Source organism: Triturus cristatus, chromosome 4_1, assembly GCF_964204655.1.
Source record: "Triturus cristatus chromosome 4_1, aTriCri1.1, whole genome shotgun sequence".
Lineage (NCBI taxonomy): Eukaryota > Metazoa > Chordata > Amphibia > Caudata > Salamandridae > Triturus > Triturus cristatus.
The window spans coordinates 337,540,718-337,568,509 of record NC_140585.1 but is presented as its reverse complement, the minus strand read 5'-3'; the positions used below and the strand labels follow the sequence as shown (position 1 = coordinate 337,568,509).

At 43.5% G+C, this 27,792-nt stretch overlaps 1 long non-coding RNA gene across 1 annotated transcript in view; it reads left to right on the top strand.

Annotated features, from left to right (window-relative positions):
* LOC146854911 (uncharacterized) overlaps positions 1–27,792 on the top strand; it is a 189,642-nt gene that overhangs the window by 103,280 nt on the left and 58,570 nt on the right. The window contains exon 2 of the long non-coding RNA XR_014980765.1: positions 24,276–24,354. This is a non-coding gene — a long non-coding RNA (uncharacterized LOC146854911). The remainder of the gene's footprint in view (positions 1–24,275; positions 24,355–27,792) is intronic.

Genomic DNA, 27,792 nt, shown 5'->3' with positions numbered 1-27,792 from the left:
CTTTTTGGAGCCAACAAAATGATTTTTGGGTTAAAAATTATGATTTGAATGGTTGGTCGTAGAAGGTATGATATAACTGACTGGTAATGAACCAACAGATTGGCTGAAGGCAATTAGGGCTTAATACCACCCTGTACACACCTTATCTTTTCTTTACAACTATACTTCGGTACCTAGCTACATAGACATATTTTTGACACTCAGGAATTCTGATTTTGCTTTCTAACCTTTGATTGCTGGGTATAATGAAAACAATATGTGCATAATGTAACATGGTCAGTCTACTGGGGCAGTATTCTTTGTAAGAAATGTTGTGTACCTTGAAAGAGCAAACAACCATTGATGCCTTACACTTTGCCTTCCTAATATCACTCAGATGTATGAAAGTCAATACGCTGTGATACTTACGCGTGTGAATCTGTTCTTCTAAATCTTTGATTTGCTGGGTTCTGAGAGATTGGCACGTACACTGCGGAACATGGTCAGCCCACCGGGGCAATATCCATTGTAAGAAATGATGTATGCTTCCTTCTCAATATATTGCTGATGCAGTAATCCTTTCAAAAAATCTCAACAACTTGAAACACTGTCTTAAAAAACATATGGTTTTGATGGACTGCAGTTGAAGGCTTTATAAATGATTACTGAAATGTCTATGATAGCATGTTTAAAGTCAATACCTTTATATGTACGCTACATTAGAAGTGTTGCAGGGCATATTATGTGTATAAAGCCTTACAAGATGACAGTAACTTGTGCCATATGGACTTAGTCTGTTTTCTTTGTTTCCTGTTACGTCAGCACTGATTTTTAGTATATATACACCATGAAACTGATGAACAGCGTAGTGACAACAACGTGTAAGTGCCGAAACGTGTTGATGTGTTCTTCTCTGCTTGTGGATTAAAAACTTGCAAACAGCTACTTCATGGAGTACTGTGACTTTCTTACATTGCAGGAGAGTTGTTTCTTAATATGCACACACACACACACACACACATATATAGACACACACATACCTACCATATATTTATATGTATAAAAATTAAATAAAACATAAACATTATTAATAATTCAATTACAAAATATTAAATACATTCCCAAATAAATAAAATATAGCAAATTTCAAAACCAAAGAATCACAATTACAAAAAATACCATACCAATTACAAAAAATAAAAAAATAAACAAATAATATAACATTTAAAAAACAAACAAATAATGATACAAGTATATTCCACCAATATCAGGAATATCAGGAGAAGTATTGGAGTCTTGGAATATTAGATATACCATTCCCAGCCTAGTCTAAGTCTAAGCAACAGCAGGGAAAATGCTAGACTTTGGAGGGTTAATTTACTATTCCTACTTCAGTCAGCGTAAAGGTAGAGAAAGTGAGGGACTATTCCCACTCCAAACAGTGCAACAGTAGGGAAAGTGTTAGACTTTGGAGGTGTTAACTTTACTATTCCTGTTCCAATCAATGCAACAGTGGGGAAAACATAGGACCTTAGAGGGTTATAGTTACTATCCCTACTCCAACCTGTGCAAAAGTAGGGAAAGCTTTGGACATCGGAGGGGTTGAATTTATTATTCCCTCTATAGTCTAAGCAACAGTAGGAAAAGCATTAGATTTTCGAGGGGTTACATTTACTGTTCCATATATAGTCGTCGCAAGCTTTAGACTTTGGAGGGGTTACATTTACTATTCCCACTCTGAACAGTGCAACAGAAGAGAAAATATTGGACTTCAGAGGGGTTCAATTTACTATTCCCCCTCCAAACAAAACAGTGTGGAAAGTTTTGGACTTTGGAGGGGTTAAATTTACTATTCCCACTCCGGTCTACGCAACAGTAGGAAAAGCGTTAGATTTTTGGAGGAATTACATTTACTATTCTCACTCCAGTCAGTGCAGCAATTGGAAAGAGTTGGACTTCAGAGGAGTTAAATTTACTATTTCCACTCCGGTCTCAGCAACAGTAGAGAAAGCGTTAGATTTTTAGAGGGATTATATTTACTTTTTCCACTCGAGTCAGCAGAACAGTAGAGAAACTAGTGGAGTCCTTGACATCTAACATGGGCTTCAATTGGAATTCCATAGAGCATATTATCAAGCCTATTATCGCCGTTTTAGCGACAGTTTTCTGCCGCTAAAGCGGCGATAATTTTATCGCCTGTCTTGATAATATGCCCCATGACACTTAATATTGCTATTAAAATACGTTAAAATATTTTTACAACTATGTTACTGAAAATATTAAAGACAGCAATATTCTTTAAAACAATATCACTTACTTAAAAAATAATATTCTTGACAATAATATTTATGCAACATAATATTTTTGTATTACAATATTTTTACCCTGATAGTTCTGTCTCCCGATATTTACAACTAGATATTTTGTCCAAACACAGGGAGAAAGGTACTTAAATCTGGGTCCAGGAGAGTCAGTGACTTGTACGTTTTAGTTACCCGATAAAGTTTAAAAAATAGACTTTGGAGGGGTTACATTTAAAAATATGGTTTGGATATTTGTTTATACAGTGCATTGAGAGCCTTATGATATGCACTGATGTCTTTGACCATTTTGCATATGAAGTGAGTGAGGGTTTAAGAAACATAGAGATAGTCAGGCAAAGTGGAGGCACTAGCTATGTGTACAACAAAAGTGTAAAGTTTAAATTTGGATATCACGGATTGGCATGACTTTGTTCTTTATATTCATATCACCAAGCAATTGTCAAAAGTTTCAGGTTCGGAGTATGTGAGACCCAATTCCCATTATAGTGCCAAAGTGTAAAATGGTAAATGTGGGATTCAATGACAATGGACCTGAATTAGATCTTGGTGGATGGGGTACTACGTCACTACGGAGACGGATAACCTACCCGTCGTAATATAAATCCCATTGGATATCATGGAATTTATATTTTGGCGGATGGGATATCCGTCACCGTTGTGATGGAGTAACCCATCCGCCAAGATCTTAATCAGGTCCTATATAAGGATAGTGCGAACTTAAGGTTCACTCTTTCATGATTCAGAAACACTAAGGGAGGCTCCAGCTGCACACACACCCCTCCACAAACTGGTCACCTGCGGCTCTGAACACCACAACAAAACATGGGAAAAGTGCACAACTACAATGTGCACCAGCTCAAGGGAGCAGCCAGAAAATGAAAATAGCCCCTACTTTGAACCAAGCTTTGATGACATTGAGAAAGGGCACGTGAACTTGAACCTTCCTAGAAGTGCTCCCTTGACGCTTCCATTCAAGCATTTATCCATTCATCTTTTCACACTTACATCCATCCTCTGTTAGCCACCATTACCTTTGTCATTTATTCATTCATCGTTCAGGGTTTACCATTGCCTCCATTCACACATCCATCATCTATGTATACATTCATCCATATAGCCATTCACCCATACATGCATCCAATGACTTGCACATCCATCAATAGAGGCTTTCATTCATCCATTCATCAATTGTTCCTTTTTGCCATTTATCCACTCAGATATCCATTTGCTCTGCCATCCTTCCACCCATCGATCCACCTCTCCATTCACCATCCATCCACTCATTCATCCACCCACTCATTGATGCATCCACACTTCCCTCCTATTGCTCTTCATATCTTTCATTTCATCCTTCCTTCCTCTCACGTTTCCTGACTTTCCTTCCTTTCAATCTTCCATTCTTCTTTCACTTTTCTTTTTTGCAGAGTTTTATATAGCGCGAACTTGACCCGAATCCAATCAGGTATCAGAGCGCTTTACATAGCACCAGTTACGTTACATGAGGACACACATTCATTTTTAGGTCTCGGCTGGCGTGGGCTACGCACATGCGCAGTCTCACTGGCATGATTTAATGTTTTTAAGTATTTTCTGTAAAAGGTATTAAGCCCCGTCCCTCTTTTTCATTGGCTGGCGTCACCGTTTATGCTAAACAGTGGCCAGCCATTGGAAAAGAGCTGGTAGTGACGTTTTTGTTTGGGTTTTTGAGCCGTCCCATTTGGATGGGCTCATCTGACTTCCGTGCGTCGTGAAAGCTTTCTTATCTTTATGGGGCCATGTGTTCTAAACACATGGCCCCATAAAGACAAGAAAGCTTTCACAACGGACGAAAGTGAAAGCGGACCGTGCTTGTTTTCCACTGGAAACTGCTGCTCTTTTCTGACTGGGCCTTTCTTAGGAATCTGTAAAATGATGACGAGTGGAAGGAGAAGCCGTGCCTTGGATTATGGGGGCAGAGGGCATTCTAATGTTGGTTTATCGGTAATTGTCTCGGGGCATTCACGGAGCAAACAAAAGCGGAAATGTCCGCTCATTGTTTCCCGCCACGCTCTAGACTGACATACAGGCTGACTAAAAAATACTGTTTTGACAGATGAGAAAATTAAAGCATGTTGTTGTGACGTGATCTGCCCAGGATCAACCAAGTTGGCTAAGTGAAAAAGCCAGGGTTAGACTTTAAGGTCCTTGACCTCAGAAGTGTAAACGCTGAACACCTCTTCCTAGTGAGATGTTTTGGGTACCATTGGGGCTTCACAGGCCAAGTTAAATGTATATAACAGTAGGGCACAGCTTGCCATGCACTGAAGCGGTCTCCATCTCTGAATGATCTGGTGCAGCTCTATTTCTTAAGGGCGCAGCCTCTGAGAGGCTCGTGTGACTGTCAGTTATAGCCCAGACTGGAGAAGGCAGCGGTCTGCTCTGAAGCTGGTCTCCAGGGGCCCTTGATGGATTGTGCGATCCCCAGAAACTGAAACCAGTCCGGCCCCCTCTCAACACGCTGCTGATCCCCGCGCATCAGTGTATCCAAAATGATGGCTCGTGCTAAACAAGCGTCAGGAGCCATTCATCTCGACCATACCTGCATCCAAGAAGAGGCGGCTTGGCAACTTCTGAGCCTGCTTGCTCAACCAGGCCCCATGGGGGGGCTCTCCCGACACCGCAGACCTGTGTCGTCATTTCGATCGTACACACACTTGCAAACTCGGAAAAACCCTGACTTCTACGGATCCTGGGCCGACCTTCAGCGTGTATGATCTGGGCCAACGCCCAGGGCGGCAACCTCCAGATCAGTGCAGGGTCTGTCTGCAGCAGTGTCCCTCCGAATTATCCAACTACATTTGTTTGAACCATTTCTGAAGCTTGATGGCATCCACATTTGCATTTTTTTCTTTTTATGGCGCAACTTAAACTTTCCCTTCCCTGCAAATGTTTGACACACAGACCCATTAAAGTTGGTTCCGCCCTGAGCGCTGTCCGAGCAAAGGTCAGCTATAACCTCCCCCACTTGCATCAAGCCCCCGATTGAAGGAAATATTAAAACCCTAGGGGACATTAAAACCAAATGGCTTAGTCTGAGGTATTAAAGCAACAAAACAGAAAAACATAACAGAGCAAATCTCAGTTAACAATGTGGACACCGAAAAATATGTATTCGTAATACTCGGCTGTATCCGATGCTGTATTTCAGAGAGGCTGGCCTGACAATAATAGTCCTCAAGGTAAAATAACGTGCGGTATGAGGGCCTCGCCTAACTGATAGGTTTCAAGCCTTCGTCCAATAGTCTGTCATATCTCTGGTCATGCGTGTGATAGAATTGTACTTGTGTGAGCTTTCTTTGCTCACCACGATCTGTTTCATTCTACACTGCCTGGTCTTATTGGATCTCATAGAAATTGTTTGTGTATTACCCAGACTAAGTGCGATTGCAACAACCTACTATTACTTTATCGAACTTGGTATGATGAAGGTCTGCTTCTCCCTTTGAAAAGTTGATGGTGAGTTTAGGGGGTTTTGTTGACTGGCTGTGGGTGTCTGAGCAAGGGCTGTGGGAAGGGTGGACAGGAGTGTTAATATGGAAAAAGTCGATGCTAATGTGAACAAGCATTAAAAATGCAATAGGTCTCACCTTTCATTAAGTTAAAGTGATTTTCTTTGCTATACAATACCATTAGCAAAGCAAATGGCTTTAACTTAATTAAAGGCGGGACCTATTGCATTTTTAATGCTTGTTTTGTTAGGCATGGGGAGATTAAGTGATTTGCCCAGAATCACAGGATGTTCAGCGTCATTACCGAGACTCGAACCCAGTTTCCCAGGTCCGAGGTCAAGCGCACTGGCCGTTAACTCCTCTCCCCTATTTCTGTTGGCACTTGTTGCTTTCTTTCTTCCTTAATTAGTTAACTGTGAACTTTAGTCTGTCGAGTTGCAGACTGAAGAGGTCCATAAAGAATCCTACCCCGCTGTAGCTGTTAAAGCGGGGGCAGGGGGTCACAACGCCCCTTCACTGGATCACAGATATGCAACCCTGAACACTTTATTTGTGATGCAAGCGTGTTCGCATACCCATAAAAGTGTTGGATGGAATATACCAAATGTAAGACAAATTCAAAACTGTGTCATTGAGCCCTAAGGGAAGCAGACAGAAAAACAGAATGATTGGAACACGACTGGCACCCTATACATCCCGTGAATCAATCACCAAGACATCAGTTGAGATGATCATGGGAATTAGGTGTCCCTGACCGATAGCTGCACCACCGCACATGACTGAAACACAGGACAATGCTATGGCTGAACGCTGCCTGTGCAATGGGACCAGTACCACCAATGCACAAACCAACGGTACCCAATAAGGGTGGAAGAAAATAGCAGATGTAAGGAGACAAGATGCCTGAATTCACCAAATATGAAATGCGTATTTTTTTTGATAATGTACAGCCACACCTGAAGGTGCGCTACCATTATGACAAATCCTTGACAGTGAAGCTTATGTCAACCTGGAAGTCCATATGCAGATGCCTAAGTTACTGGGCACAACACAGTATCAGATTTACACTAACCTTATGTGCAATATCCAACAGAAGCAAAGTTCTTTACGTCTTTCACTGTCCTCACCAAAGGCCATGTATACTACAACATGAGTGCCAGTGATGGGGCCTTGGGAAAGAGGGTGGGATAATAGACACAATAGAGGCAGAAATAATATATGTGAGTAATAGCGCTGTATTTGCAGAGGCCGGCCCCGAAGGGGTCATATAGGGTCAGCGACATAACAGCCGCCGTGGGCCGGTAAGGACCAGTTAAACTGGTTTTGATGTCCGCCCAGAGGTCACATCAAAGAGGTAGTATCTTCTCCATGGCCTAGCAAGAAAAGCATGCCAGGGTTGGCATGTACCAGAGGACCAATGGGGCAAAATTATTTTTTTGACTCCCTAATAGGGGAGATGTCCATGAACCCCACAAGGTTACCAGGGCAATTTTAAGGTGCACTGTCCCACAGTCCAGTTTACATAAAAAATACGGGGTCAGCATGTATGCTTGGCCAGAGTATTGGGTACTACTCAAAGCTAAACATAAAGAAACATAAATGTCTTGCTAAATGCAAATGTGAGAGGATGTGTATGTGGTGTAACAGCCCAAGCTGCTGACTTTGGAGCAGGAGAACCAGGTTAGAGGCTCAGCGGTGGCTTAACATCCTGTGATTCTGGGCAAATCATAAATCTGCCCATGCCCACAAAAATAAATGTGTAATGTAAATACACAGGTCAAGTTTGCGCTACATAAAAAAAATGCACTAAAAAAATACGGGAAACATCCATTAAAACTTAGTCATTACAACGCACTACTTTACGTAGTGGGTCGCGACACTGCTCGTCATACTAGCAAATAGCCCCAAAGAATTCTGGATAATGTAGTGGCAGCGGTGAGTACGCCTATGCCACGAGTATGTGAAATAATGCCATCCCTGGACACGTGTTTCGAGGTAATTGCCTCTCGTCAGCAGGGAGCAGGTAGGTATGCGGGGTGCCAAGTAGACTGCCAAAATATATAGGTAAAGTACCTTTCAAGGCGCGCAGGTGCAGACACCAGGCTCGTCAGCCCAAAGTCGCTCGAAAGAGCTTTAAATAGTTTACGTAGTGGGTCGCGACACTGCTCGTCATACTAGCAAATAGCCCCAAAGAATTCTGGATAATGTAGTGGCAGCGGTGAGTACGCCTAAGCCACGAGTATGTGAAATAATGCCATCCCTGGACACGTGTTTCGAGGTAATTGCCTCTCGTCAGCAGGGAGCAGGTAGGTATGCGGGGTGCCAAGTAGACTGCCAAAATATATAGGTAAAGTACCTTTCAAGGCGCGCAGGTGCAGACACCAGGCTCGTCAGCCCAAAGTCGCTCGAAAGAGCTTTAAATAGTTTACGTAGTGGGTCGCGACACTGCTCGTCATACTAGCAAATAGCCCCAAAGAATTCTGGATAATGTAGTGGCAGCGGTGAGTACGCCTATGCCACGAGTATGTGAAATAATGCCATCCCTACATTATCCAGAATCCTTTGGGGTTATTTGCAGCATGACGAGCAGTGTCGCGACCCATTTACGTAAATTACTAATAGCTCATTCGAGCGACTTTGGCTGACGAGCCCGGTGTCTGCACCTGCGCGCCTTGGAAGGTATTTTACCTATATATATGGCAGTCATCGGCACCCCGCATACCTACCTGCTCCCTGCTGACGAGAGGCAATTACCTCGAAACACGTGTCCAGGGATGGCATTATATTTCTATATACTCGTGGCGTAGGCGTACTCACCGTAGCCACTACATTATCCAGAATCCTTTGGGGTTATTTGCAGCATGACGAGCAGTGTCGCGACCCATTTACGTAAATTACTAATAGCTCATTCGAGCGACTTTGGCTGACGAGCCCGGTGTCTGCACCTGCGCGCCTTGGAAGGTATTTTACCTATATATATGGCAGTCATCGGCACCCCGCATACCTACCTGCTCCCTGCTGACGAGAGGCAATTACCTCGAAACACGTGTCCAGGGATGGCATTATATTTCTATATACTCGTGGCGTAGGCGTACTCACCGTAGCCACTACATTATCCAGAATCCTTTGGGGTTATTTGCAGCATGACGAGCAGTGTCGCGACCCATTTACGTAAATTACTAATAGCTCATTCGAGCGACTTTGGCTGACGAGCCCGGTGTCTGCACCTGCGCGCCTTGGAAGGTATTTTACCTATATATATGGCAGTCATCGGCACCCCGCATACCTACCTGCTCCCTGCTGACGAGAGGCAATTACCTCGAAACACGTGTCCAGGGATGGCATTATATTTCTATATACTCGTGGCGTAGGCGTACTCACCGTAGCCACTACATTATCCAGAATCCTTTGGGGTTATTTGCAGCATGACGAGCAGTGTCGCGACCCATTTACGTAAATTACTAATAGCTCATTCGAGCGACTTTGGCTGACGAGCCCGGTGTCTGCACCTGCGCGCCTTGGAAGGTATTTTACCTATATATATGGCAGTCATCGGCACCCCGCATACCTACCTGCTCCCTGCTGACGAGAGGCAATTACCTCGAAACACGTGTCCAGGGATGGCATTATATTTCTATATACTCGTGGCGTAGGCGTACTCACCGTAGCCACTACATTATCCAGAATCCTTTGGGGTTATTTGCAGCATGACGAGCAGTGTCGCGACCCATTTACGTAAATTATTACAACGCACTACCTTTACAACGCAAGTGCCTTTGCATCGCATGCCATTACAACGCATACCATTACAACACATGTCACTACAACACATGCCATTACAATGCATACCATTACAACGCATTATAAGGTAAGTAATGGCGGTTTTTTTTGGTTTAGGGTGGGTATGGGTTTTGGATGTACATGGAAATAGTATTCTTACCCCTACACTATACATCACTTTCCCAACTGTTGCACTCACTGCAGTGGGAATAGTAATGTTTACTCCCACACTATCCAGCACTTACCCTACTGTTGCACTCAATGAAGTGGGAATAGTAATTTTTACCCCTACACTATCCAGCACTTACCCTACTGATGCACTCAATGAAGTGGGAATAGTAATTTTTACCCCTACACTATCCAACACTTACCCTACTGTGCCCTAAAAGTACTATGCGTTGTCATGGTATGCATTGTAATGGTATGTGTTGTAATGGTAGTTTTAAATAATGTGTTGTAACGGCATGCGTTGTAAAATCATGCAATGTAATGGTAAATGCAATGTAAAAACTGTGTTGTAAAAGCATGCGTTTTAATTGTTTTCGTTGTATTGTCATATATTCAAAAAATACACTTACAGATCTTGCTATGTTTAGAATAACTGCCGAAAGCTGTGTCACTATATACTCTTTTGTGGAAGATGAGTATCGTTTTTACCTGACAGGTGTAGAACCTGTGATTGCACGCATAGAGAAATATATGTGCATATTGGGATTCTAATAGCTGACACCCTGCGCATTAACATTTATGAAGATATTAGTTGCCCCCATAGAATCAGGTCTGTTCCATCATAGGGAATCTTAAAAGAACGTACAACCCAGTGTTTAGAGTTGAAATAGTTAAAATTTGTTTTCAAATCACACACAACTTCAGGATACTTCTCTGTAAGCCAAAATATCCATAATCCAAGTCTTTAGGATCCAACATCCTTGTAGTGAGGTCCAACTGCAACAAGATACTAGCCGAATTTCCTAGTAAGGACGCTAAGCACCAAGCTGAAGGTATACCTAAAGATCCATTTTAAACAAAGACATGTTTGGTTAGTCCATGTTGTACACTGCACACTGTATCTGAACTATTCCAGTGAGCATAGCCTCGTTCTGAAGTTGGCACACTGAAGCAAAAGTTTCAGAAAGCAGTAGAGTCAGCTCTTGCTGGCAATCCATGCATCTGTTTGCCAAGGTCTTCTTCCCACAAGAAGAGCCTGGCACCTACCATTAGTGCCTGTCTGTATGTTTCAATTACATCACGTGCTCTAGCTTTCATTGACTAGGATTGAAAAAAAAGTAGAAATGTAGCACCGAAATGCATAGATTTTAGCATTAAACGCTCCAACTGATAGAGGGTGAAGCTCTAGTCTATGGAACAGGCCATAGCTTTGCTTATGTGAATGCCTGCTGGCTGGCATTGGTTTACATGCATGTTAGACTTCCATTCGCTATGACGCATGTTTGTGTTTTCTTTTACAGCAGCATCCTACCAAGTATTTTGTCTCGCACCCTCACTTGTGCAGCGTGCCTGTCTGGCTAGGGTCTGTGCTGTGAACTTATGCGGGCTTGCCCTACTGGTGCTCATCCGCCTTTGGGAAACTTCCACAGTATAAGAGGCGTTTGGGGTGCTAACTCATGATCAAAACTTTGGCCTCTTTCGCCTAGCAGGAGTGGAGAAGTAGATAACATCTATCCCCTTTAAAGATCTGTAGTTTTTGCTAAGGCTGCCAAGCTTGGTTCCTCTATCACTTCTTTCCTCATACACCAGGCAGTATCATTGCATGAGTTTACTCATTTGCCAGCATCTCTGCCTTGTACATGTTGCCAAATCTCTGAATAGCTCCCCGACCCCATATACACACATACAACACTGCAATTCTTCTTTGGTTAGACTGTTGCTGTGTAGCGCCTATATAGAAATATAATTTGCATGCCTATCCCTCACACCTCCTCCTCCTTCTCACTTCTAGGCACTGTGCCACAACACAACACCACTCTGGTCTATCACACATGACACTGTAATGCTACCCTCAAAGGATCACAAAGTATCACAACAAATACAACAGTCTGCTACCCCACAGTGATGCAAGCTACCATCTGAAAATGCACTCTGGTGCCCCACACAGAGGCATGATGTGCTATATACATGCTAGAATGCAATACCAGACCACCAGTCAGTAGTTTCTGACTTTAACTGACTAAAACTGTATTTTTAACAAGAAGACAGCTCCTCTTCATACCTAGAGGGACCACTGAAAGCCAAACAGAAACCCAAGCAATAGTCACTCCTGGTAAATCTTCAGCAAACACAAACTGCACTTTGAATAAAACGGGGGTCAAACCCCCATATTGTCAAGAAACACACAGTGAGTGTTCAGAAGACACGCAGTGAAGGAAAATGATTTGCCATTTGTTCATCACCTACAAAAACATCACTGAATATATAAGGCATGTGGACTATTACCTGGCTGGGACCGGTGTAGGTGGCAGATGGGCCTGGGGAGGCTGGGGCTAAGAAGGAAGGACTTGCAGTATAACCTGGAACAGAGATCCAATCCGTAATATTTTATCCTTTTACAGAATAGGGCGGATACTTCCAGGGAACTTTAAGTAGCAGTAGTGGCAAACAGGCTTCAGCTCACAACTTACTTAGTTGTGTGTTTCCCGATGCTGTTAGTTCACCCATCGTTTAGCCTTTCTTGCACCTTTGTTGCTTTCTTCCCTCTCTCTCTTCATGTTTCCTCTTTTAAGATTACCTAGGTTTGATCTTTACGAAGGCGATCCTGGCACTGACCAACTTGCCTGTCATGCTGCTGATATCCTGTGGTCCCAAACCCGCCGATACTCTCCTAGTGCTCTCCAGGTTTACTCAACTGACCCGGCATTGGTGCATGTGGTAGTTCTATTACCATTACAATTCTGCTGATATCCAACACTACTATGTATTTTGTAGTTAACTCTGCCATATGTTTCTTAAAGTTATCACACTCCCATTGAGAGACAATTCTATTACATATACTCCCACTAGTGAATGTCATTCTGAATCCAGTAAATTGGGTTCAGCAGCTGTACTCTGTGTTCTTTCTCAATCCCTTACATCCATTTCCCCCTGAGAAGGTCACAGTGGTCAGCCATCTTTTAAACACAATTTATTATTGTTTTTATTGAGATTTCTTGGGATATAAGACAATAGTACAGTGCTCAGCCAACTTTTGTTGTTCACTTGCCTGACCTCAGAGAGGAGGTTGGTGGAATGGGTGGTAATCAGGAAGTGACCAAAATACTTCACCACTCAATGCGGAGTTCCACAAGTGGTGGAGTGCGTAGCTCATGCTGTTCGCGCTGATTTTCAGCACTGTGTGTTTGTCCTGCGCTGGAAGATCAGCATGAATGGGACCATATGCAGGGCAAGAGGGCGCTGCCTCTATTTGCCGCTCGAGTGGATATTTTACTCATGCAGCAGCTTCCTCAACGTAAACAGAAGGTTTCTCAATGTGAGCTGTAGTGGCCATCTGCGACCACCCGCGTTGAAAATTCTCGCCGGAAGGTGGTTTGGAGTAAGATTTTCCTTGCTCGCACTCACCAAGTTAACGTTGGCGAGCTGGGAAAAAACTACGCTCCATATAGTGGAGTTTTTTTTAACTCTGCACGCTACGCAAAACAGAGAGTGGGAAAAACTCAGCAAACTCTGCGAGCGGAGCGGAATTTCACGCCTAGGCCTACTCTTGGGTACACTGATTCTGACAGGCCCTGACGCATACAAGCACACCCAGAGACTAACTAGTCTTGCAGCAAAATGTTTATGCGGGTCCTTGAAACATTTCTCCCTAGACTTCGGTATCGTGTGCATGCCATGTTGGTGAAAATCTGATTTTAGCCAAAAGTGTGGCTCCTTAACTAAGAACAAGCACAAAGAAAAGATGTGATAAGCTTTGTTCTTTATAGCCGCAAATTCAGCAGCATCTGCAACTATATCCCCCTTTACACCATCTATTTCTAAACACACTTACAAGTAATTGTAGCAGCCCGAATCTAAAACATGTATGCATGTTATGGGTGAATAGAGGCGTTTTTATCATGTAAAGCAAGATTAAGAAGACTAGTATATTTTATATAAACCTATATATATCCTATATTGTCCAACGAACAGTAGAGACGTTCAGGACAATTCTGAGGCTGACTCGTTAAGAAGACCGTATTCCTACAAACAACAGAGATGGCAATGTTTCTGGTGGTAGGAATAGCAGAAACATTGACATAGTATTACGCAGTAGTATCCTACTCCAGCCAAGAAGGGCCTCACGTCGCACTGCCATATACGAATGCTACACTGGGGCCATTGCAGTTCGTCAGAGAAGTCTTCCATAGTCTGCCTTGGACCTGCTGATTCTCTACCTTTATGTCCTGTGTCGTCATACTGTGAAACTATGCTTATATCTTTTTAAACTGGACAATTTCTCCTAGAAGAGCCTGCCAGCCTGCTGTCACCTAAGGAAGCATAGAACGTCTTAGCAATGCCAATAGGTCTTTTCCAATCCCTAGTTAAAGAAAGGTGCAATGACGGGGCCTCCATGTCACTTTGTAGGCGAGTGCATACATTGAGCATGCATGCACGCACCTACAAAACGACGTGCATTTTTTTTTATTTACCCATCCGCGATTGATCAGAGGGGAAAAAACTGTGCAAAAGAACTTTAAAAAACTAAAGAGCATGACTGGGTTGTGGGTTTCAGGAGGGTATGGGGAGAACCCACACAGCAGGTGGAGGGAGAAGCAACATGAGCGAAAAAGAGCAACGTGAATTGATGTGGGGAGCACACAGAGGCGAGAGAGCACAACACAAATGCGGATCGGGGAGAGAAGCACCTGGGCGAAAGTGGGTGGGAAGAAAAGTACATTGGGAAAGGATAAAAGCCAGCCCCTCAAAAAGATGATAAAGAGGCTATGCTCCATGGGCAGGACAAACACAAGATTGACAAGCTGGGACACATATAAGCAGCAGGCAAGTGAGAGAGATAGTAAAGCCAGCCAATGGTAAGTAACAGGCAGCTGCAAGCCCCTTTATGTTCTTGCTAACCCCACAATAGGTCATTCACAAGCAGATAGTTTGGTAGGCTCAACCTAAAAATAATAGTAATAATAAAGAACCCTAATTCTGTTCTTTTGAAAACTATGCTGCGTTGACTGCATTTAGCACATTATAAATACACCATGACATAACGTAATATGGCATAAAATACCATACCATAAAATTGCATACTATAGTATAATCTATGTCAAGTCAGGAAATACATCCCAATGCATTATAAATCTAAAATACATAACATTGAATAATGGAATCCTAATACGAAACAAAGAGCCTTGAAATGTAGTTAAGCTTTGCAGACAATTCTTTAAAAATGCCCCTTTTTTGGTCAAAGCCTACCAGCTGCCCTGTCTGGTTACAAAATACTTCTTGGGGATATTGTGAAAGCTTCCCTGTGAATACATTCCGCCCATTGCTTACCATGGGCTTTTGTGGTTTGTGACTCACATTTGCTTGCTTTCCATTTGCTGGCTTGATTTGTTTTAAGCGTTCCAGCATGTCTTTGTCCCTCCCGTGGAGAATAGCCTGTTTACCTCCTCTCCGACTGGCTCCATGATCAATTTCATGGAACTCTTTTTTCCTTTTTGTGAGGCAGTCCAGGATAGTAAATGAGTGTTTCAGTTATCTCCAGTACGCTTGTTCACAGTAGTAAACAGCTGTCATTCTCTGGAAAGGTTTCCTGCCTCCTGTCTTTCTTCTTGACTGATTCTACTTATCTCTGCTACTCAGGTTCATCAATCTTGCCTACCTGTGTGTAACAATGTTACGTTTACCAGTTTGTTTATTTTGGTCAGTGCTCTTTACTAATAGCATAACATAAAAGTCCTCTTCCTTAGATTTGCACCCATTACTGAGGCACTGGAAGTTGGTGATTGTGGGGCGGGGTGCTGAAACGCACCCAAAATAACCATGATGGAGTTCAGAAGTGAATGAGCATTAAAGATTCATTTAAATTGAGCTCTTCTCTGTTACATTTGCTTTACATTCAAAGATGGAGGTCAAATGTTAGGCTCTGTCTCCCAGGGAGCTTGGTGTTTACTTTTCTTTCTCCACTGCAAAGTAAGAGGAGATATGTGATGATCTCTCTGGGTATGGGAATGTAAAAAGGCTGTAGGATGTTATTTTTTCGACACAAAACAAACTGTAAATGCCTGTAAATCAACTGTACAAACATTTCAAATAATTGGAAAAGCACAATTTATATTGTAATTTTGAAAAGTGGTGGAAACAAATATTCTAATAGGATCAAAACAAATCAATACACCAAGTGATGCAGATTTCCACACATTATCGTTTGTGTGAAGTATAGTTTTTTCTGTAAAACTGTATGTCTGTGCAAATATAATAGTCATTGCAAGTGAAAATGTGTTCACTGTAAAGGCATTGTCCTACCACACCATGCATACTCCACTCTATGACACTCCACTCCACTCTATGACATTTAACTCCACTCTACGGCACTCTACTCCACTGTATGCCACACCACTCTACGACACTCTACTTCACTGTACGCCACTCCCCTCAATGACACTCTACTCCACTCCACTCTGTGCCAATCTATTCCACTGTAGGCCCCTCCACTGTACACCACTCCATTCTATGCTACTCCACTCTATGTCAGTCCTCTCTACGGCATTCCACTGCACATCATTTTACTCCACTTTGTCACTCCACCCCACTCTACACCCTTCTACTTTATGACACTCTATGCCACTCTGCGAAGCTTCAATGTACCCTACTTCACTCTAGATCACTCTACTCCAAGTTATGCCACCTGACTTTACAACACTACTCCACTGTACTCCAGTGTACATAACTCCATGGCACTACTCCACTCTACTCCACAGTGTGCCACTCCACTCTACAACACTGTTCTACATGACACTCTACAACACTCCACTCTACTCCACTCCACTCTATGCCACTCTATGACCCTCCACTCCACCACACTCCACTCTCTGACACTCCACTCTATTCCACTCTATGCCACACCACCCTATGCCACTCCACTCTACGACACTTTACTCCACTCTGCATCACTCCAATCTATGACACTCCATTCTATGGCACTCTACTCTACAACACTCCAGTCTAAGCCGCTAAACTCCACTCTACACCACTCCATACTGTGAAACTCCACTCTATGCCACTCAGCTCTATGCCACTCTACTTAACTCTACTCCACTCTACTCCAATACACTCTACGACACTCCAATCTTTGATGCTTCACTATATGAAACTCTACTCCACTCTATGCCACTCCACTCTACAACACTCTACTCAACTTTATGCCACTCTATGCCCCCTTCTTCACTTTATGACAATCTACACCATTCTACGCCACTTTACTCTACACCGTTCCGCTCTACTCTATGGCACTTAATGCCACTCCCCTCTATGACACTCTACTCCACTGTATGCCACTCCACTCTACGTCACTGTACTCAATTCCACTCTATGCCACTCCACTCTATGCTCCGTCCACTCTACACCACCCCATTCTATGCAACTCTATGACACTCCACTCTATGACACTCTACTCCACTTTACGTCACTTCACACCACTCTACGCCCTTCCACTCTATGACCCTCTACACTACTCTTTGCCACTTCACTCTACACCACTCTATTCTACTCCACTTTAAGCCACTCCACTCTACGACACTACTCCACTCTACTCCACTAAATGTCACTCCACGACACACTACTCCATAACACTCTACTTCACTCTCTGACACTCCACTCTATGCCACTCCACTCTATGCCACTCCATCACACTGCACTCTGTGACACTCCACTCTATTCCACTCTACTCTACTCTACGACACTACACTCTATGACATTCCACTCTGAACCACACTTTAGGACACTCCATTCTATGACACTCCACTCTACAGCACACCACACTATGACACTCTACACCACTCTATGCCACTCTACTCTATGCCTCCCTACTCCATGAAACAATACTCCACTCTACGCAACTCCACTCTACGACACTCTACTCCATTTTATGCCACTCTATTTTCCTCCACTCTATGACACTCTACACCATTCTAAGCCACTTTACTCTACACCACTCCACACTTTATGACACTCTATGGTACTTTATGCCACTCTGCACCACTCCAATCTACAACACTTCACTGAACTTTATGCCATTTTACACCCCTCCACTCTACGACACTCTACATCACTTCACTCTACACCAATCCACTCTACCCCACTTTACACCACTCTACTCTGCTCCACTCTACAACACTCCACTCAAGGACAACCTACACCACTCTTCTCCACTCTTCTACACTCTATTCTACTCCACTCTAGAGCACAGTACATCAGCATTCCAGCCTGCAACACTCTACTATACTCCACTCTACAATACTCCACTCTCTGCTACTCTACTCTTTGCCACTCCACTCTTCGCCACTCTATTCCTCCCTACGACATTCTACAACACTCTACAACATTCTATGACACTCCACTCTAAGTTACTCTACTCCACTCTATGCCGCCCCTCTCTGTGCCACTCCACTCTTATCCACTTCACTTTACACCACTCCTCTTTTCCCCACTCCACTCCACTTCACTCTATGACTCTCTTCTCCACTCTAGGGCACTCTGCCTGGTGCCACTAAGCTTTAGCCATGCTGAACAGCAGCCACGCTGGTGTACAACATGGCTAAAACACATTGGTAAAGCCAATAGCTCTTGCATAGATGAGACGCTTTGGCTTTGCCACTGCTTGTTTAACAAAGTCCTATTTGCAAGAAATGCCTTGAAATTTGAAATGTGGCATGGGTCTGTCTTCCAGAGGTTTCCAGTTCCTGTCTAGTTTAGAAGCTGTTCATAAGTCTTGGAAAGCTGTGAGATTGACTAGCTCAGGAATCAATACACGCCCTCACCCTGAGATTGAGTGTCAGCTATTGTTTTAAGAACAGCCTGATTAGTGGGGTAGAGTTTCTCGGTTTCACAACCTTCTTTATTGTTTCCATGTACAGTTTAACAAAGCACTGGCGGCAACACCCGGATTAATAGAAAGTTCCTTTGCAAATTTGTGTGATTCAGCGTTCCTCAGTGTAGCACACCTCTTGTGGGGATCATAACCTGATGGTCTCTCTTCAACGGTGTGTTCCCATAATAAACATTTATTACAAATGTTTTCTTCTTTCTATGAAACATTTAAAAAGATCTCAGCTTTGTAGGATAAGAATATGTTATGGTATGTAATCTGAGCAAGGAAAACAGGGGTTGGGCAAAACAATGTATCTTAAAAGTGTGAGCGTTTCAATGTGTATATGAGTGTGGCTACGTGGCTGTTTTTGTGTGCATAGATGTCTGGTTTTGTGCCTTGGAGTGGTTATAAGCGTGTGTGCAAAGGTCTGTGTAGATGTGTGAGTGTGTGCGAGTGGCTATGTAGTAGTGTATCTGTGTAGGTTTGTATATCAGTGTGTCAAGACCTTCAAATGGATCCCCAGAATCCAGGAAGACTGTCACCCACGCACTCATCACCAGCAGACTGGAAAACGGGAACGCCCTTGTAGTATCCTGGTCTGGTATGGTTTCAGATGTGCCAGTGGAATGCTGACAGTATGAGGATAGATGGAATGTTGGGAGTGGGAATGGACAGTTGGAGAAGGGCTGAGCACCTGGAAGGTTGCTCCTGGTGGGGTTTAACTCTGGTTTAATTACTGGCTTATTTACATCTAACCTACATCTTGTAATCAACCTCAATACATCTACTTGAAACTACTTCCTGGATCCTGGCTTGATTACTACAGCACTCTACACCGGAATCAAAAAATCTCTTCTACACAAACTCCAGACCGTCCAGAACACCGTAGCCAGATTCGTCCTCAGCATCCCACGACAAGACCACATTACCCATCATCTACGAGACTTCCACTGGCTCCCCATCGAAAAAAGAGTGACCTTCAAGCTGCTCACATACGCCTACAAAGCCCTCCACAACACCGAACCCCAATACCTCAACAAATGAATCTCCTTCTACGCCCCCAAGAGGAACCTCCGCTTCGGTGACCTAGCCTTGGCCAAAATCCCCTGCAGCCACAGGGCCAGAACGATAGGCAGATCCCTTTCCTACATGGCGGCCAAGACCTGGAACAAACTCACCGTCAGCATCAGACAAAGCCCCACACTGCATAAAATTCAGGAAGAGCCTCAAGACCTGGCTCTTCAGATGACCGGAGCTGCCCTAAACCCCCCTCCCCCCAGTGCCCTGAGACCCTCACGGGTGAGTAGTGCGCTCTACAAATCCCCGATTGATTGATTGAGTGTGTGCATGAATGCAAAGCTCTGTGTAGGGGTGTGTGTGGGTCAGGTAGTGTGTGTTTGTGTGTGTGTGTGTGTAGATGGTGTGTGTGCAAGCAGAGGTCTATGGAAAATGTTGTGTGTCTGATTGTCTAATTTTGTGTGTGTAGGTTTGGGTGTATGCCTGCAGGCAGTGGTCTGTGCATATGTGTTTTTCTGTGTGGGCGGTGTGATTGTGTGTGCCTGTAATTTGTCTATGTGTTTAATCTGGGGTAAATTTGTCAGAGACAAAATAGTGAGTTTTAAACACTGAAGTTTCCTTGATCCATAGTAAAGGAAAACATTTTTTTTTAAACAATGTTCTGTGCACCACTTCTCCTACTTCTCAAACACAGTGGCTTTCACCTGAGAGTGTAGTCAAACTCGCCAATAAAATAGGTCCTCCATAGCCCTCCAGTTTGTCAACCACGGTGGAAACACTGTCTCCATTTTAACGCCAGGTGCACCATTTCTTTCTCAGTACTCCCTCTCTTGTGCTTCTACTTGTCTCCAGTACAGTATTTGCCATTTATTGGAGAACCCTGCAGAAGTGGCCTATGTTTCGCCATTGAGTTAAACAGTGAATGGATGTCAAAACTACCAGGGCCAAATCACAGATTTGCACCCCAATTACTTGTGATCGGCCATTGCTACGTTCTGTAGATTTGTCTAGCACGATAACCATCCGTGAGGGTATCCAGGCGCTATGCAGGTGTTTAGTCGACTATCCCCTTGATGAGATTGTTGGAAGAGCCAGGTCTTTAGCTTCTTGCGAAACTTGAGAAGCAATGAGGAAGCTCTGATGTGATGTGGGAGGTCGCTCCACGCTTTGGGGGAGATGTAAGAGGAGGGTGACCTCCAGCTTTTGTTTTGTGAATGTGGGGTATGTGTGCTAGTGAGAGTCCGGCTGAGCGGAGGTGCCTAGGAGGTGAGTGGAAGTGAATGCCGTTGTTGAGGTAGTAGTGCCAGTGTTGTGAAGTGTTTATATGTGCTGGTGAGGAGTTTGAACTGGGTGCCTTTTTTTGTAAGCAGCATCCTGATGATATAGCCTGTTGGTAGAATCCGCTCTGCCCTGAAGTGAAACTAACCCAGAGAGCTCAACGGGAGAATCAGACGTCGACCCAAGAACAAACCACAGCAGACTCATAGCTGACGTATTCTGCACCCATGACAACCATGGCGCCACCGAGTACCCAAGCAAACACCCTCCAGCCAGATGATTGCTTCACTGCCTAAATCCAGGTGTTGCTTCTGTAACCACATTCCCAGACTCATAATCACTGAGAGATTCACAGCACAACAGGTAAGCAGGCGAGAGTGTCTGACATTAGCATGACCCCACATGTGACCAACTTCAATGGTGATTCCTTGACATCGAATGCACTTTCGCATCTCCACTGCCCTCGGTGAAATTCATCCTCCCTGTCCGGGGCTGGTCCCTGGGCCGAATCTGGCACCACATGACGTCACATTCAGGGTAATCACCCCCTGGCCTGAACAGATGCATCCGATGTGCTTTGTTTGGAGCGTGCTGTCGAGCTGGGATAGGGGCCGGGTTTTATGCCATTTGTCTTGTTGATATTTCTGTTTGTATTGATCCATATTTATTTCCTTATCTTATTTCGAATTAGCCATATTTATTTTAGTAAAAGAAAAAATGCAGTTGCAGCTGGTGTATTTCCACATTTATTTAACTAATAAACACATAATCACTCTTCGGTGAGTATAGAGTATTAGTGTGTTAAGTAGCCACACACAACACAACAGTACACCTACCCCAAGCACATCTGCAGGTATTTAAGCTTCATTTTACCTTGATTTTTAAATACTTACGCTGTCCAAACACACAGCTATGGGTCTCGTAATCATAACGAATGGTGTGGAAAGATCCCAAAAATTCGAGCTCTTTTCTTCTTTCCAATCTTTAAAAATAAATACAGACAGGTAAACTAATTGTCAGCAGAGGAGGCTCAGTTTAATTTTCAGCTAGTAAACATAATAACCTTTACATAAATTCCACCACAATGTTCTCTTTCTCAAAGCCTGGTAGTTCCTCTTTGGGTTGTTCCTGCTCATTTTCCTGGCGGTTTTTGATTGTTCTGCTTTGTTCTTGCTAGTTAATCAATAATGCAGGCTGCAAAGCCACACATGCACACCTATACAAACAGTGTCCTTGGTGCCTTGGTGTTGTATTGGGTAGTCTCACAAAACACTGGGTTGAAGCCAAACCGCTAATACTGAAGGACATTTTACGAAAGTAAATTATACTTGGGACAGAAAATGTATCTGCCAGCCTTCTGGGCTCCTAGAGATGATATACACTTTGTTTGCTTCTATTCATTTGGCTTCAGTAAGGGCTAACACAAAAGAGTACCACAGATGCTACTATTTCAGTCCATTTTTTAATAGTCTTAAAATGGCAGTGGTGAACAAATGCATTAGAAACCCTGTGTCTGCCAACTCTGAGAAAATCACACCTGCTTAAAGCAGAAGGCAGTTAACATTTATAACATGGATACTTACCTATGAAGCTATCCATGACACAAGGATAGCATTTGGTCTCCACACCAGTTTACTCAGGGATGATGAGCTAGTTCAAAATATGCCGCAAATTCCTGTTTTCCCACTGCAAACTACGATTCCATACATTTTCTGACTCCTTGCAATCCATAGCTATTGTGCATCACAAACTGTGGGCCGTGGACTCACTCACCTGTCTTCGTCAGAGAGCCCACTTTGCTCGAGACGGAACGTGTTTATAGGCACCATCATTCAGATGGGAAGAGACATGCAGCAGCACTGCGTGAGACAGTTCTGAGCCAAGCCATAACCTTTGTCCTATAAACCTGTCCACCCATGTACATAACTCTGGATAGCCCTGTAGTGTAAGGCTGTCACATTGTTGGTCCTCACGAAAGCCATAGACCCGCAAGGGCTGCTCCAGGCTGAAACATGTCGACCTGATCACTAGGTGTCAAGGACCAGTGACTCCTCCACTTAACACCAATTTGTTGTCAGTCTTATCCCTATCCTATTGTTTTCCCTCAATAAAGATTTGCCTACAGGATAGGAGGTAACTATAACTGTCGGCATCTAGACAGTCTCCCTCCTGGTGGAGGTTATGACGTCACTTGGAGAACGGGACACTCAAGTGACAGACCTTATGATTACACTGTCCCCCAAAATACACTAACTGGAGATTATATACACTGCAGATTTTGAAGGTGTGGTTGAGGATCTCCGAGACACTATCCCTGAGACTCTGGTATTGAGATCTGCGTGGTTCATTCTCCCCCTTGTTTTGAGTGACGTCCTTTATATTTGAGTTAAACAGGAACTGATATCCAGGAAATACTTAATCTTCATCATGGATGGGAAACTTTGGTGGAGTTCTCTGGACAGACCGACATCTTGTAGGTCTCATAAGCTCCGGCACACCTCTTTTATCAGAATGATGGTATCAACTTGACACGCGAACAAGAAGCCCAAGTATGGCATCCATTGGTCGCTACCAGCCTCTGCAGTTTCTTTGCCACCATTTTCAATGTCATTGCTGAATTTTCGTCATGTTAACTGTATAAGCAATGAGAGGGAAGTGATAGGAAATGTAAAGATTAAGTTGTGTATGTTGTGAGTAAAACTGAAATGATTTTACTAGGTCCTCCGACAGGAATGATTGAAGATAAAAAATGGAAGAAGCCCCTCGCCCACCTTAGCAATGTAAAATGCTACTTAAGCGAAGGGTATAAAATGGTACTTAAGTGAAAGTCTAGTAATTTCAATTTCAGTCAATTTCAGTCAATTTGCTAGTAATGCGGAAATAGAAGAAGGTGTGTTCAGCAAAATGACAGTTGAGTTGACGCTTGACAGAGGAATTGTGTGAAGGTTTAGTTTAATGGTTGTGCTTGTTAGTTTGATGAACAAGGTATTGCAATTAGCCCATGAAGGCCACAATCGCTTTTGTTAGATTATTTGATGTTTACATGATTCGTTATGATTACTCTGGTTTTAGTAGCTGATGAGTGTGGTACTAGCGGGAGCAACATTTGGAAGGTTTGTTTTACTCGCACACAATATAACATTTGGTCCTATTAAGATGCAGACTCTTGTCGTTTTTGAATGTGTTTCTCTCATGACAGGTTTGTCCTTAAGTGTCCTGTGACTTTTATATCTAATTTCTGATTTTGTGTGATTAACTATTGGGGAGCATGGTGTTCACCTATTAGCTCATCCTTGATTACACTGCATAGATATCCTGTTTACATTGGATGTCTATTAATTACGTAATGCATTTCTCCCTTTGTTGTATATCGCTTAGGAAGTTGTTGAAGACATATTCCTAACCTTGGGAACTATTTGGCCAAAACATTTCAGGACACATATATTTATGTTGTACGGTAAGTCATTTCTCTCTTTACTCTGTTGTTTAGTTTGTAACTGGTGTCTTCTACGCTTTAGACCACTTTTGCTCATCCTTTGTTTCACTGGCTCATGTATTCTGTTTGCTCCCATCACTTGGTGTTAAGTACACTACATCTATATCTATGGACAACTGTTGACTTTGTGTACTTATACAGTAACCTCCTTTGTTTTCGAAGGTATGTGTATTGATTAACTGATCAAGATAGGCAGAGTCTCCAATTCGGTGTCCACTCTGTGTACAGTTGTGAAACTACACCTTTTTGGGATTCCAATTCTTACCTTGGTACCCAGTTTTGGTTGTAAGAGTTTTGGGGCCCACCTTCCTAAGCAGGGTTTTGGGGGCCTTTAGAAGACTCTTTACTTTTATCCTTAGGATGTTCACCCTCTTTCCCTTGGGGAGCTTTAGTGACCCATTTCTTTTGGTCACTCCCACCAGTGGTAGTTTTGGTCACTCTAGCCTTGACCCAGCCCCTTCTTTCTCAATTCTTGGGGAGAAGTAGGACCTAGGTACACCAAGTATTGATGCAATTTTCTAGAAACATGGTTAATCAACAGATGTTCTTTCAGAATCAAATATTACACCCCAATATAATCTTGCACGTGGCTTCCTTTTAACCAACCACTAGTGCCTTTACTGAAAAATCTACAAAATCAACCCAGGTCTGACTCGAAATTTTCTGAGTCCCCCTGAACTTATTTCTATATTCTTTAGTGGTCAGTCCAAAGCCCTAAATCAGGGTACCCTTCATGTGGTCATTGGACTAAGCTTCTGCCTCGTTCAGTGTCAGGAGTCTATCCTAGCACTTACCAGAGAAGAGTACCCATAGTAGAGATCCCCAATACTTCTGGCTGAGGCTCCTCAGTCTACAGACTCTCTCAAAAGTTGTAAATCATTTGATGATATCATCACCCTCTACATATTTGGGTACAATCCCTTTGGGGATTTTAGGGTCAACAGTTTCCTTTCTGTCCCTACGCATTATGTTGCTGCCACCATTCATGGGTGCTTAACCCATATCAGCCCTCTCCCTTTCAATGGCCAGAATCCTGTCCAATACGGCTATTCTGAGTATCAGTCTTTCCTGAAGAATCCCCTCCTCAATGAGATCTTTACTGTACCTTGAGCAACCTGAGACATCCTCGCAAGAGGCAGGTGCCCTTGTCACATTAGGTTCGTTGTTGGGTACAGGTACAACAACCTCTCTTTGGAATGAAGGAGGCCCTCAGGTATCCTCATTATCACTCACTCCACCATGGTCTTCAGGGTTGGATGACTCGTCCATAGGATGGGCCAGCTCATATTCTGCCAACATCTTCTGAAGCTTTGCAGTGGTAAGGTGTGAGCCAGTTTTAATCTTGTATCTCTTACTGACGGTCCTTAACTATTAGTATTTAAGCTGCAGGAAGGGGGTTAGGCCAAGCTCCTTAACCACTTCTTCCGAGGCACTCATTATTTTACTAAAGTTGGGACCTTTTTAGAAACTAGAAAAAAAGATTCTAACAGAATTTCTTGTCCTAACTACAATACGTTTTTTAATTCTAAAACAATTTACACCCAGGGACTTAACCAGGGCCATAACAGTCAATTTTAGAAATTTAGAAAAAACTGACTAATTGAAAAAAATGCAATTTAACTAAAGGCACTTTTTGGATTTACTTGTGTAGTCACTTACTGACAAACTGGTATCAGCAAATGCAGAGGAAGATGGCTCTCTCTATAATGCACTAAAAAGAAGTACACCTTGTAGAGAGTCCAGTGGGTCCTTAATTGGTTTACAGAGGTTAAAGCAGATAACACTAATGTTCTATTTTGTGGTTGTGTGGGTGAGCAGGTAAGCTTATCTGAGGGTAGTGCTAAGCATTTGTTGTACTCATAGAGGCAATAAATGAGACACACACTCAAAGAATAAATCCGAGACCAAATTGAAAAAATAACACTTCTTTTTATCTTTTTTGTAAAATCAAGACCTTAGTTCAAAAGTAAGTACTAATTTTGTTAGCAATTTTTACAGGTACATAATCAAAGTTCTGCGCCTTGACACAATGCAATCCTATGGAAGGAAAAGACATATATCCATAATGGTAAGAACAGTCGGTTTCAGGGATTCACCTTCTGGGTTTCGGATTGTAGTGGGCCAAGGTCCAAAGTACTGCCAGCAGTTCATTGGGAACTGCCCGGGTTTAGCCAGGAGCAGGGTGCTGGTGAGGTTGGTAGCTAGGCGCGCTACAGAGAAGGCTGCACAGGGGGACTTGAGGACAAGTCTGAGAGCTCCCAAATGGGGACTTGGGTTGCAGAAGGGGCCTGGAACAAGGGGGAATAGCCATTTCCTTGGTACCCAGGCCAGGCAGCTCGGGTGCAGAGTGGTTAGGTCAGCTTGGCCACATGAGTAAAGTTGATCCGCATGGTGAGGGACAAACAGCTAGCAGGGTCAAAACCAGGACAGCTGAGCCACTCACGAAGTGGTTGTCAGTGATGCTGACGTCGCTTGATGGTTGCTCAGTCGTGGTGCAGTGAGAATCCTGGCTGGACTCTTGCTGTTGTTTTTTTGTTCAAGGTGTCCAGGTATGGTTGCTGCAAGGCTCCAGTTGGTCCTGATGTCTTCACACTGGATGGGGAGCCAGATCTGACCCTTCAGAGCAGGGGTACCTCTTCCTGGTCATCTGCGGCGGCAGTCGGGCCAGTGGGCTGCAAGGTGATGGAACGGACTTTGCTTGTTGGTGCCTTCGGATTGCAAGGGAGTTGCTCCACTACTCCAAGGGAGACTGTAGGTGATTTTTGAAGTGCTGGCAGGATACCCAATGCAGTGATAGATCTCCAGCTTGCAGGACGAGTCACTGTGTTGCGATTGTCATGAGAGTTGTGAGCAGGCAGAGTTTCACACCAAAAGTTCACAGTTCATCTGCGGTTCTCAGCAGGCAGTGACTCTTACTCGTCCTTCTTCACCTTATCCATCGAATTTGAGTTCTTTGGTTCAGGGGTGCCACCTGAATACTCAATTTAGGGGCTTTAAGGGGAGTGACAGATAGTAGCCAAGGTGCTACCTAGCTTTACGTTCTCTACACCCTCTGTATGTCTACCTCCTGTGGGAAGTGGGAATAACCCCACCCGTAGAGGCTGATTCCACCCAAAACAAGATGGAGGAATCTGAAATGGTGGTGTCCACATAAGCATGTCCACCGTATGGGTGGTGCTAGCTTGGTATGGGATACACTTCCCAATCTTACTAATTTTCCTGCCTGTTTTGCCACCAATAGTGGGGTCTGAAATGGCACATCAAACTCGATTCTTCATCTAGTATATTTTTTAACTCATTAGTATTATCCCAAAATATTTTGCTTTCAGCCAAACTACAGGCACAACACTTTAAAACTATTTTTTTCCTGTACATTACCCCCAACAAGATCGCTAAGTG